The sequence below is a fragment of the Zingiber officinale genome, chromosome 9B, assembly GCF_018446385.1.
Source record: "Zingiber officinale cultivar Zhangliang chromosome 9B, Zo_v1.1, whole genome shotgun sequence".
NCBI classification, from domain to species: domain Eukaryota; kingdom Viridiplantae; phylum Streptophyta; class Magnoliopsida; order Zingiberales; family Zingiberaceae; genus Zingiber; species Zingiber officinale.
The window spans coordinates 39400064-39413224 of record NC_056003.1 but is presented as its reverse complement, the minus strand read 5'-3'; positions in this window follow the sequence as shown (position 1 = coordinate 39413224).

Genomic DNA, 13161 nt, shown 5'->3' with positions numbered 1-13161 from the left:
ATGAATACTATAAAAAATCTTGCCTAAGTTGCTCAGTGGGAAATCTAGCATCGACAGATAAGGTACTACTGGAACTGGGCTATGACGAAATAACAATACGTCATTTCCTAATGTAGTGTATACATATAAACATTCAAAAATAACGATATAAGGAAAATTACTGTGTAGATTTAGAGGGTACTTAGGAGGCATTGTTAATGTTTGGGAGGAAAAGAGGAAGAAAACGGTGAAGATTAGCTACTGGAAGGTGCCTTGAATAAGAAGAAAACACGAACAGAGCTTGCCTCTATTCGTTGTGAAAAGTCGAGTTGAAGGCGCCTTCAGCCTAATAAAAGGCGCCTTCCATGGGTTATGAAGGGTACCTTCAACCGACTGAAGATGCCTTCAGTCAGTTAGGGCGGGATTTTTCCGGCCCTTCCGACAGCACCTCCGATTGTATCGGAGGTGCCTTCGGTGGTGGTAATAGTATCATTTTTTGGTTTAAAGTTAATTTGTTAAGAATTTAAATTTTAATTAATTTTAATTAATTTTTTAGTTTTAATTTTAATTTAATTATATTTTAATTTTAATTTGAATCTAAATTAATTTAATTTAAATTTTAATTTTAATTAATTTAATTTATATTTAAATTTAAATTTTAATTAATTTAATTTGAATTTGATATGAATTTAAATTAATTTGATTTAATTTGAATTTAAATTTAATCCGTAGTCATCTCACCCAATCTATATTTTTAATTAGGGAATCCTATAATTTTATGAGATGAGTTAAGTTGAAATTCAGGTTTGGTTTAACGTGTGTTAGATTCAAGTTTAGGTTTGAGTTCAACAAATAGACATTATTTGGATAAACTTCTAAGTTGTGGTGAGTCACCTGGACATTATTAGAGTAACTAAGCCTTTAAAATTTTCTAAGTAGTCCTATCCACTGAAATTATTAGAAAATTATTATTATTAGTAAATACTTATTTGTTTCCTAGTTATTAAGGAATAATTATTATTAGAAAATACTTATTTGTTTCCTAATTATTAGAGAATAATGATTATTAGGAAATACTTATTTGTTTTATAGTATTTTATATGTTTTACTATTTTATGTGTTTTTCTATTTTTCACTTTGTAATGGTATTTATATATCACATATTATCATTAAGAAAGTGTATGAATTCTATCGTCAACATGGTATCAGAGCGCTAAGCTTAACAGCAATCTTTTTTTTTCTTTTCTCCATAATATCCACCAACCGCCTTCTACAATGGTTGCCGCCGATGACATCACTCGCCGACTATCTCTCACAAATACTCTTGATTCACCTTCCGCCCTTGTGGTTCTCAACGTCAATGCTCAAGCACCGTTGAAACTCACCACCTCCAATTACTTTGCCTGGCGCTTGTAGTTCATTTCTCTTCTATTCGGATATGACTTACTGGATTTTGTTAATGGCTCACATCCTTGACCCCTGCGTAGATAACACCTACAGACGCCACGCTCCCTCAGGCGAATCCTGATCATATTCTCTGGCTCTGTCAGGATCAACTTCTTCTCAACGCTATTATAGGTTCGATGTCTCCTACTCTTGTGCAGTTTATTTCTTCATCAACTTCATCTAGAGACGCATGGTAGACGCTGGAGAGAACCTATGCTGCTCCCTCACATGGTAGAATTATGACTCATCATCAAAATCTTGCCAGCCCTCAATAGGGTAACAAATCTATCACTGATTATATGCAGGACATCAAAAGAAATATTAACGCTCTTGCGCTTATGAATGTCAAAGTTGATTTTGATGAGCTCTTCATTCGTGTCCTGAATGGTCTTAGCCAAGATTATTGCAATATCTCACATGCTCTGCAAGTTCGTGACATCCCTATTACCTTTGATGAGCTATTCGAGCAGCTCTTCAACTACGAAACCCAATTAAAAGTCTCGACACCATCTCCATCTTTGACGCTAATGACTGCTTTTGTGGCTTCAGTAGGGAATTCTCATAATTAGTATTCAAACTATCATGGTGGCCGCCAGCAGGTTTCGTCGATGTCCCATCAGTCGCGCCTATCTACTCCTCGACTGTCTACACGTCCTCCTGCATATCCAGTTGTGTCCAATCCCAATCATTATCTTGGGCGCTGTCAGATATATGGTGTTCAAGGTCACTCTACTCACTAGTGTGGTCATATGACTACCTCGATGCTTGGTCTTCTTTTGCAGACTCCTCCACGTGCTCTACGTCCAGCGTATAGTGCATCGTTTGCGCACACTACTGTTCATTTTACACCTCTGTCTGATTCTCGGGAATGGGTGGTCGACTATGGTGCCTCTCATCATGTCACCATTGATCTCACTACTCTCTCATTGCATGAGCCTTACTCTGAGAATGATAGCATCGTCATTGGTGATGGTTCTAGACTACCCATTACACACACTGGTTCTTTCTCTTTCTCCACTCCATCTTTCCCTTTAATTTCTCTAATGTTTTATTTGTGTCATCTATGTCAAAAAATTTGATTTCTATCACTACACTTTGTGCTACTAATCCTATTATATTTCTTTTCTTTGATTCCCATTTTCATGTGTTGGATCATTGTACGGGAGCGATACTGGTCAGCGGGGTCCATAGAGATGGTGTCTATTACTGGCCAAAATTTACGTCTCCACTATCATCCCCTTCGTCCTTTTCTGTGTTTATCTCGTCATCTATTTGCTTATGGCATAGTCGTTTAAGTCATCCGTCATTAGATGTTTTGCAACATTTTTTATTATCCTTGGGTCTTTTATTTCCTGCGGATACTTTGTCTAATTTTTCATGCACTTAATACAATATTAATAAGAGTCATAAATCACCCTTTCATAAATCTAGTATTTCATCTTGTGCTCCTTTGGATATTATCTTTTCTGATGTTTGGGCATCTCCTATATCATCATTTGATGGACTCAAGTATTATATTATCTTTGTTGATCATTTTACAAAGTATATATGGCTTTACCCTTACGCAAAAAAATAGATGTATACTCTACCTTTATTGCATTCAAAACTCTTGTTGAAAATTGATTCTCGATGACTATCAAAACACTCTTCACTGACAATAGAAGTGAATTCTTAACTCTTCGCTCCTTTCTTACTACTCATGGTATCAGTCACCTTACCACTCCTCCACACACTCCTGAACACAATGAATACTCTAAACGTCGTCATCATCATATTGTCGAAACTGGTCTCACTTTATTACACAAAGGGTCTATTCCACTCACTTTCTAGTCTTATGCTTTTGCTGCGACAGTCTATTTGATTAACCGCATGCCTAAAGTTGATCTTTCCCACATGTCCTCTTTTGAAAAATTATTCACCACCGCTCCTGATCTTTCTAAGTTTCAAGTTTTCAGGTGTCTATGCTTTCCATGGCTGTGCTCCTACTCTCACCACAAGCTTGCTCCCAAGTCAACCTCTTGTGTCTTCCTTGGCTATTCTCTCACCCAGAGTGCCTTCCTGTGCTATGATGTCACTCTCAAAAGAGTTTTTGTATCTCATCATGTTAAATTTGTGGAGTATGTTTTTTCCATTTGCCATCACCTCCTCCTTTGATTCCACAGTAATAAACATTGATTCTAAGCTCTCTATGCACCAGTCCTCTCGTGGGACCCTCCGGCACTAGTTCCACAACCTGCCACTAGCCGTAGTCGCCCGCAACTGACTTCTTCACCGCTATCATCGCCGCCGCCATCACCGCCTCTTGTTGTTGGGTCGTCCACGCTGCCTAGTGTTGACCGACCCTCTAGCTCACCGCCTCTCTATCCCCCTCTCGCTTCTCAAAACCAACATCCCATACAAACTTACTCCAAAAATGTCATCTACAAACCCAATCTAAAGTATCTTCTTCATACTAGCCTTCCACAACTCTGTGAACCCTCCTCTGTCACGTAGGCGCTCAAAGATCCGAATTGGGTACAGGCCATGCATGAAGAGTATGATGCTCTTCTCCGTAATCAGACTTGGACTCTTGTCCTACCTTCACCAGACCAAAATCTTATGGGTAATAGGTGGGTGTTTCGCATTAACCGTAATTCTGATGGCTCAATTGATCGGTATAAGGCTTGCCTTATTGTCAAGGGTTTTCATCAGCATCCTGGTGTTGACTTTCGTGATACATTCAACCCTATTATTAATCCAGTAACAATGCATATTGTTCTTAGTCTGGCTATGAATCGGGGGTGGTGTCTTCGCCAACTTGATGTCAACAATGTGTTTCTTAATGGTCTCCTTGAAGAGAAGGTTTATATAGTGCAACCTTCGGGTATGTGCAGTGCTGAGTTTTCAGATCATGTGTGTTGTTTGCATAAGGCGCTCTATGGCCTGAAGAAGCCTTCACGCGCTTGGTATTTGGAGCTTCGCACTTTCTTGGTCTCTCTTGTCTTTGTCACATCTCGAGCTGACACTTCCTTATTTGTTTATTTTTGGGATGATACTCTTATCTATTTCTTTGTATATGTTGATGATCTAATCATTACAGGGAGTGATGCTTCTTCTGTTGACGTTATAGTATGTAAACTTCATGAAAAATTTACGATTAAGGATCTTGGGACTCTTTCCCTCTTCTACGGTGTTGAGGTTCGCCCAACCTCAAATGGCCTTCTCTTGTCTCAACAAAAATATGTCATTGATCTTCTCTACAAACACCACATGCTTGACTCCAAGTCGATCTCCACTCCTATTGTTGTTGGCTCTCGTCTTACTTTACATGATGTGCCTTCATTTTTTAATGCGACTAAGTTTCGACAAGTGGTTGGGAGCTTACAACATCTCTGTATAACTCGTCTTGATATCTCCGTATAACTCATCTTGATATTTCCTTTAGGACTTCGGTTGTTTACTATTTGTAGCAAGTTTGGTGTCATTTCTGAGACACCATCTTAAGGAGACGTATTAGGAAATAATTGTTGTTAGTAAATACTTATTTGTTTCCTAGTTATTAAGGAATAATTATTATTAGAAAATACTTATTTGTTTCCTAATTATTAGATAATAATTATTATTAGGAAATACTTATTTGTTTTATAGTATTTTATATGTTTTCCTATTTTATGTGTTTTTTTATTTTTTACTTTGTAATGATATTTATATACCACATATTATCATTAATAAAGTGTATGAATTCTATAGTCAACAGTTATGGTGCGTCACCTAGACATTATTAGAGTAACCATACCTTCAAAAATTTTTAAATAGTCATATCCACTAAACTTAATATAAAATTTTGGTCTAACCAGTTAGGATTAGTAAAGGGTAGCTTCAGTTAGTTCCACTAAGCTAAATGCACCAGGTCGAAATTGTTGATACAGTCTGACCTGGCTGTTGTTTTGATGTTGACACTGATTTAAGTTTGTATCAGATATTGATTAAACTCAGAATGACTACTGATCGAGGTTGATCAGTTGGGAGGGAAAGTCCTGATGAGTAAAGCCAGGCAAGGGAAATCCAGATGGGTCAAGACATCTGGTGAAAAGTCCAAGCAGGGAGCTTGGCACGGGAAAAGTCCAAGTATGGTGACTTGGCACGGAATGGTCAGAGAGGGCTCGGTAGCTCGTTCTCTGGACCGGACGAAGTCGGAGAGGGCTCGGTAGCTCGTTCTCCGGATTAGGTCAGAGAGAGCTCGGTAGCTCGTTCTCTAGACCGGACGAAGTCGGAGAGGGCTCGGTAGTTCGTTCTCCGGATTAAGTCAGAGAGAGACTTAAGTGGATATTCCATGGCACATTGGATCGGTCGGTAGACCGATCCAGTGACACATGAATCAGTGGATCGGTCGGCAGACCGATCCAGTGAAACTGAGTTCCATGGATCGGTCTGATGACCGATCAGATGACACTCAGTAGCACACTGAGTGAAATCTGATCGGTCTGCAGACCGATCAGAGAACACTCAGTAGCACACTGAGTGCAATCTGATCGGTCAGGGAGACCGATCAGGAGAAGAGCCTGCAGAAGAAAGAAAGAGGTGGATCGGTCTGTGGACCGATCCACACTCAATCTGATCGGTCTGCAGACCGATCAGAGAACACTCAGTAGCACTGAGTGCAATCTAATCGGTCAGGGAGACCGATCAGGAGAAGAGCCTGCAGAAGAAAGAAAGAGGTGGATCGGTCTGTGGACCGATCCACACTCAATCTGATCGGTCACTACGACCGATCAGAATGGCCTCAGACCGATCAGACTGTTGCCTGATCGGTCCAAGGCACTGTGATCGGTCTGTGGACCGATCCACACACTCTGATTTGTTCGCTGTATCAGCTATTCCTTCACTGCTTTTGATATATCTCATTCATTTATGTGATGTAATCCTCTGTGCTGTTAGCTTTTGAGTTTGCAGGTTAACAGGTATCATTCCAAGCCTAATTTCAAATTAAGTTCATAAGAGGAATGCGACAAATGATCTTTCTGCTGGTTTCAGCGGCGCATGGTGCATTTCAGGCATCAACGGATACTGCTGTGATCTGGCTGCGATCTGCTTGACTCCTGGGGATTGGTTCGAGCTTAGAAGACGCCAGTGTTGACTGTGATATCATTGGTGTGAGTTCAGGGAACCAGGTAAGGAGGAAGAGGGATTGGCTGCAGCGCTGATTTGCGCAGTTTGGACCAGATCTGTGACAGCATAGATCAGGTTTTGAGAAGCAGTAAAAACAGCAAGAGGAGAACAAGAACAACAAGAAGAAAGCTTGAAAGAAAAGTCTGTGCTGTTGTGCGAAGTTCTTGAGCTCTCGGGTGAACTGCTATCTCTGTTTCTGCTACTGATCCTCGCGTGGTTGTAAGCATTTCTATTCTCCTTTGCCACCGAGCTTCTGTAAGTCTCGTGCTTTAACTTAGATCTTTCTTGAGACGTTGTGGGAAGGTTACTCCACCGAGAAGGAGGATTTGTAGCCGGAAGTTATCCGGGGTGCGATCTACCGAAGATCAAGGAGTCGTCCACCTTACGGACACGCCGAGGAGTAGGGGCAAGTTATCCCCGAACCTCGTAAATCCTAGTGTTAGTGTGCTTGTGTTTTTCCTTTCTTTAGTTGTCTAATTCCGCTGTGCTAACAATTATCTGTGTAGAAGTTTTGGTTTAAGTTTTTCAAGGGGCTATTCACCCCCCCTCTAGCCATCTAAGATCCCAACAAGTGGTATCAGAGCAAGGGGCTCTTTGATTCGGATTAACACCCAAAAGAGCAAACAAGGATGGCTATGAAGGAAGGCTTTAGCACAAATCGACCACCCTACTTCGAAGGAGCAGATTTTCAATATTGGAAGGGCCGCATGGAGTATTACCTCAAGACCGACATTGCCATGTGGTTCTCAGTCAAGGAAGGTTTCACACCACCAAAGGATGAAGAAGGTAAGGAACTCGATTCGTCAAGATGGTCTACCGAACAACTCCGCAAAGCACAAGCCGATGCCAAGGCTATGGTCACCTTGCAATGTGGAATCGCCAAGGACCAACTCGTCAAGGTAGGTCCGTTCTCGAGCGCAAGAGACCTATGGAACAAACTCATCGAGCTCCAAGAGGGAACTCAAGATTCTCGGATTGCCAAGAGGGACCTATTCTTGAATCAACTCTAAAATCTAACCATGAAGGACAATGAAACGGTAAGTGAGCTTCATGGGAGATTCAAGGAGATCATCAACGGTCTACACTCTGTGGACAAACGAGTGGAGAATCGCGATCTAGTAAGGTACGCTCTTAAATCTTTTCCTAGGAATGTCTTGTGGTCATCTATGGTAGATGCCTACAAGGTATCCAAGGATCTTTCCATTGTTAAACTAGATGAATTTTTCTGTGAGATGGAACTTCATGAGCTTGCTAACAAAGGTCAAAAAGAGAAGGGTATTGCTTTATTTGCAGGACCAAAGAGCAAGGAGGGAAGAAGGAAGAAGGAAAAGAAGAAGGAAAAGGAGATTTCCTCATCCACCTCTTCCTCCGAATCCGATGATGAAAGTGGATCATCATCAAGTGAGATGGCGAACTTCGTAAGAAGGATTATGAGAAGAAGCCGAAGATACAAAGGAAAAGGTAAAACTAATGATCAAAATTTTGATAAATCTAATGTTATATGTTATGAGTGTAGCAAGAAAGGACACATTTGGAGCGAGTGTCCGAAGTTAAAGAGGAAGGAGGAACGAGCCAAAAAGAAGGAGGAAAGAGGCAAGAAGAAGAAGGCTCTCAAGGCCACTTGGGATGAGTCCTCATCAAGCTCATCGGAGGAAGAAGAGAAGATGGAAAAGAGCACACGACAATTAGCACTCATGGCAAGGGAGGTTTCGGACTCTGAAAGTGAGGGAGATTCGAGCGACGCTTCAACCGCGGCTTCATCATCGTCGGATGATGAAGAGGTAACCTCTTCTCACATAGAAAAGTGTTATAAGACTATCACTCACTTATCTACATTGCTTAAAAAGTCAAAAATAGAAAATAAAGTGTTAAAAGAAGAAGTAAAAACCTTAAGGACCCTTAGGGAAGATGAGGTCGATGACCTACATCTAGAAGTCCTTGAGGATGAGAACAAGGAGTTAAAGGGTGAGGTTGAGAAACTCAAGAAAATGCTTGAGAAATTCTCAACTAGCTCTAAGACTCTAGACATGATTTTAAATGCCCAAAGGGCAGTCTACAACAAGGCCGGGCTAGGGTATCAACCCAAGGAGTCGAGTTTCATTTCTCTAATGTCTAGAACTCAAAATAGTAGATCACATGTTTCTAGGGCTCATGGAACTAGGAAAGGTATGACCAAGGCATGAGTTCCTAGGTCTTTTGTTGTAGAAGTATTAGGTCCCAAGATTTGGGTACCTAAAACCTCTATCTTCCGTGTCTTGTAGGCATTGGTCGAGGGGGAGCATCTATCAACTTGGTTTGTTGATAGTGGATGCTCCAAGCACATGACCGGGGACAGATCACTGTTTACAACCATTTAAAATAAAAGTAGAGGTAATGTGTCTTTTGGTAATAATGGTAGCCTTAAGGTTGTAGGAGTTGGAGACATTCATATATCCGAATGTCTCCATATCAAGAATGTCCTTCTAGTCAAGGGGATGACTTTTAATCTCCTAAGTGTCAGTCAATTGTGTGATACGGGTTACACAATTGAATTTCATTCAAGTCAATGTTTGGTTAAACACATTGACACACTTGACAAGGTACTAGTAGGCACAAGGGTTGATAATATTTATCAAGTATCGTTTAAAAGTGCTACTAATGCTTTGATTAAGTGTTTCATGTCGAAAGAAGAAGAGTCTTGGCTATGGCATAGAAGGTTGGCACATATAAACATGAAGAACATCCGGAAGTTGGCCAACCAAGGATTAGTGTGAGACTTACCCAGCATCAAGTACCACAAGACCAAACTATGTGATGCATGTCAAAAGGGTAAGCAAACAAAAGGTATTCATAAAGGTAAAAGCACTGTAAGTACATCTACTGCTTTAGATTTATTGCACATGGACCTATTTGATTGCAGTAGTGTAATATCATTGAATGGAAGTAGATATTGCTTGGTAATCGTTGATGACTTTACTAGATACACATGGACTTTCTTCTTGAAACATAAGGACCAAACTATAGATATTTTTATTTCTTTTTGTAGAAGAACTGAGAATGAAAAATCGACAACAATTAAAACCATTAGAAGTGATCATGGTGGGGAATTTCAAAATCATAGGTTTTTAGAGTTTTGTCAAGAAAAGGGATATAGGCATGAGTTCTCTACTCCAAGGACCCCACAGTAAAATGGGGTTGTGGAGAGAAAGAACCGAGTCCTACAAGAGGCTGCACGAAGCATGCTCAATGAGTACTCACTACCGAGCTACTTATGGGCTGAAGCTGTGAATACAGCTTGCTATGTGCAAAATCGAGTTTTAATACATAGGTTTTTAGGAAAGACTCCCCATGAACTTTGGTTTGGGAAACCACCTACAATTAAACATCTTAGGGTGTTTGGTTGTAAGGTGTTTATTTTGAACACCAAGGACCATCTTGGGAAGTTCTCGGCGAAGGCTGATCAAGGGATACTGGTCGGGTACTCTCTTACCAGCAAAGCCTATCGAGTCTACAACAATAGGACTAAATTGATTGAAGAGTCCTCTGATGTAGCCTTTGAAGAAATCCGTAACTTAAATGATCAACCAAGGGATGTAGGAGAAATTCAATTTGAACTTAGAAATCTAAGTTTGAATGATCAAAATGAAGAACGAGTCGAAGTTGACTCTGATGTTGATGAGCAAAGGCAACAAAGAACTCAATCTGATCCTTTGCCTGATATTGAGTCCTTGCCTGTGCCGAGTGAGACCATTCATGAGGCTCCACCAACACCAAGACAATCTAGGATAGCCACTAGTCATCCCCAAGACCAAATTGTGGGAGACATCCACCAAGGGGTTAGGACTAGGTCATTCTTTAGAAATGAGTCTAATGAAGTCGCATTGATTTCAGAGATTGAACCAAAAATAGTTGATGAGGTATTGTACGATCCTGATTGGATCTTAGCTATGCAAGATGAGTTAGGTCAATTTGAAAGGAGCCAAATGTGGGACTTAGTTCCTAGACCTAAGAAGACCACCATTATTGGAACTAAATGAGTCTTCAAAAATAAGTTAAATCAAAAGGGAGAAGTTGTAAGAAACAAGGCAAGACTTGTAGACAAGGGCTATAGTCAAGTCGAAGGTCTCGATTATGATGAGACTTATGCTCCCGTGGCCCGATTAGAGTCCATTCGTTTGATGCTAGCTTTTGCTGCTCATAGAGGTTTCAAGCTCTATCAAATGGACGTTAAATCGGCCTTCTTAAACGGATTCATCAAAGAAGAGGTCTATGTTGAGCAACCACCGGGGTTTGTGAGTACCGAAGCTCCAAACCACGTATACAAGCTCAAGAAAGCCCTTTATGGGCTTAAACAAGCACCTCGAGCATGGTACGATAGGTTGTCAACTTACCTATTAGAAAAGGGCTTTGTAAGAGGCCAAATAGACCCAACACTATTTCTACGTAGAGATGGTGAAAACATTTTTGTAGCCCAAGTATATGTCGATGACATAATTTGTGGCTCAAATAATAAGGGCTATTTGAATGAATTTATTTCTCACATGGAAAGTGAGTTTGAGATGAGTCTAGTAGGAGAATTGACATTCTTCCTTGGACTTGAAATCAAACAAACTCGAGATGGAATTTATGTCCATCAGACAAAATACACTCAAGAGATGCTTAGAAAATTCAATATGAGTGACTCTAAGGAAGTGTCCACTCCAATGGCGACAAACACTCGCCTTGACAATGATGAGAGTGGAAAACCAATTGATCTAACGCAATATAGAAGCATGATTGGTAGTCTTCTATATCTCACAGCTAGTAGACCGGACATACTCTTTGCTGTGGGCATGTGCGCTAGGTATCAAGTCTGTGCCAAGGAATCTCACTTAATTGCAGTTAAGAGAATTCTGAGATACCTTAAAGGCACAAATAGAGTAGGTCTTTGGTACCCACGTACTGAGTCTTTTGACTTGATAGGTTATACCGACTCCGATTATGCTGGGTGCAAATTGGATCGGAAAAGTACTAGTGGGGGCTGCCAATTTTTAGGTTCATCTTTAGTTAGTTGGTCAAGTCGAAAGCAACATTGTGTTGCTCTCTCCACGACCGAGGCCGAATATATTGCCATGGGAGAGAGTGTATCACAGTTGTTGTGGATGATACACACCCTAGAGGATTATGGACTTTCTTATAAGGGTGTACAAGTGCTATGTGACAACATTAGCACGATCAACCTAACTAAAAATCCAGTCCATCATTCGAGAACCAAACACATTGAAGTGCGTCATCACTTCATAAGAGATCACGTAGCTAGGGGAGACATTGCACTCACATATGTTGAGTCAAAGTCAAACCTAGCTGATATTTTCACCAAACCCCTTCCGGAGAATGAATTTAGTCATTTAAGGAGGGAGTTGGGAATGTGTTTGGCTCCTTAGGTCCTTAGGACTTCATCATGATCAATAAGGACAAATTAAAATGACAAGAGAAATTGGGAATGATTTTGGGCAACTTGGGAACATCTCACACAAACTATAAGGTTTAACAAAATATTTTTGTTTGCTAGAAATGGGGTGAGATGCTAGGAACAACCAAATTATTCAAAATGTATCATGCATCCCTTGAATAATTAGGTTGAAGAGACATTAATTGAGTATGGGGAACACCATTACATAATTCATGTGTAATTGGTTCCTTGATCTTACTCATATATTCCAATCAAGGAATCTTGATTGGACTTTTGTCTAAAAAGTGTCTAACTATGGGTGATTTGTTGATTGATATTTTTGATTGATACTTAACATGCCTTGATTAAAAAAAAATTAGGATAAGTTGTTTATATTTTGACAAACTTGAAACTGATCATAGCAATCCTAGGTCTTAATTAATACCTTATTTCACTATATGGTTTTATAAGGTTTTCTGAGATTGGAATTCTAAGATTCCAAATGTCTGAGTTTTTGGATTTAAAGTCTGAAACTTTCGGGCTCTACACAAGCTAAGACCATAAGAGCTCATTTTTTTTTAATATACTTGTGGGTGGTGATTCTAGGTTATGAATTTGGGAGATTCTGAATTCTTAAATTTTGAAAATTTCAAAATTCCCGATAGATAACGGCTCATATTTTCAGTTACTGAAAATTATATCAGACACTGATCGGTCCAGGGACCGATCAGGATGATGCCTGATCGGTCTCCACGACCGATCAGGAGATTTGACGATACCTGATCGGTCTCTACGACCGATCAGGACATTCCTGACCACGGTTCACTGATCGATCCAGGGATCGATCAGGAGACAGATCGACCCTATTGATCCACATCTGATCGGTCCAGGGACCGATCAGGAAGATCCCTGATCGGTCCCCACGACCGATCAGGACGATCGCTGACCGATCAGGCGTTACGATCGATTCTGATCGGACGACCGTCCGATCAGATCTCACTGTGCACTATCCCCTCATTAAATCCTCCCGACCTCCTCTCTTCCCGATCTTCTTCCTTCTCAAAACCCTAGCCGACCGACTCATAACCTAGCCGACGCCCCTCTTTTCCTCCCGTCTTCTCGACTCATCATCTTCTAAAAGCCAAAGGTCACAATGGCGCCCAGGTAACTCTTCTTCC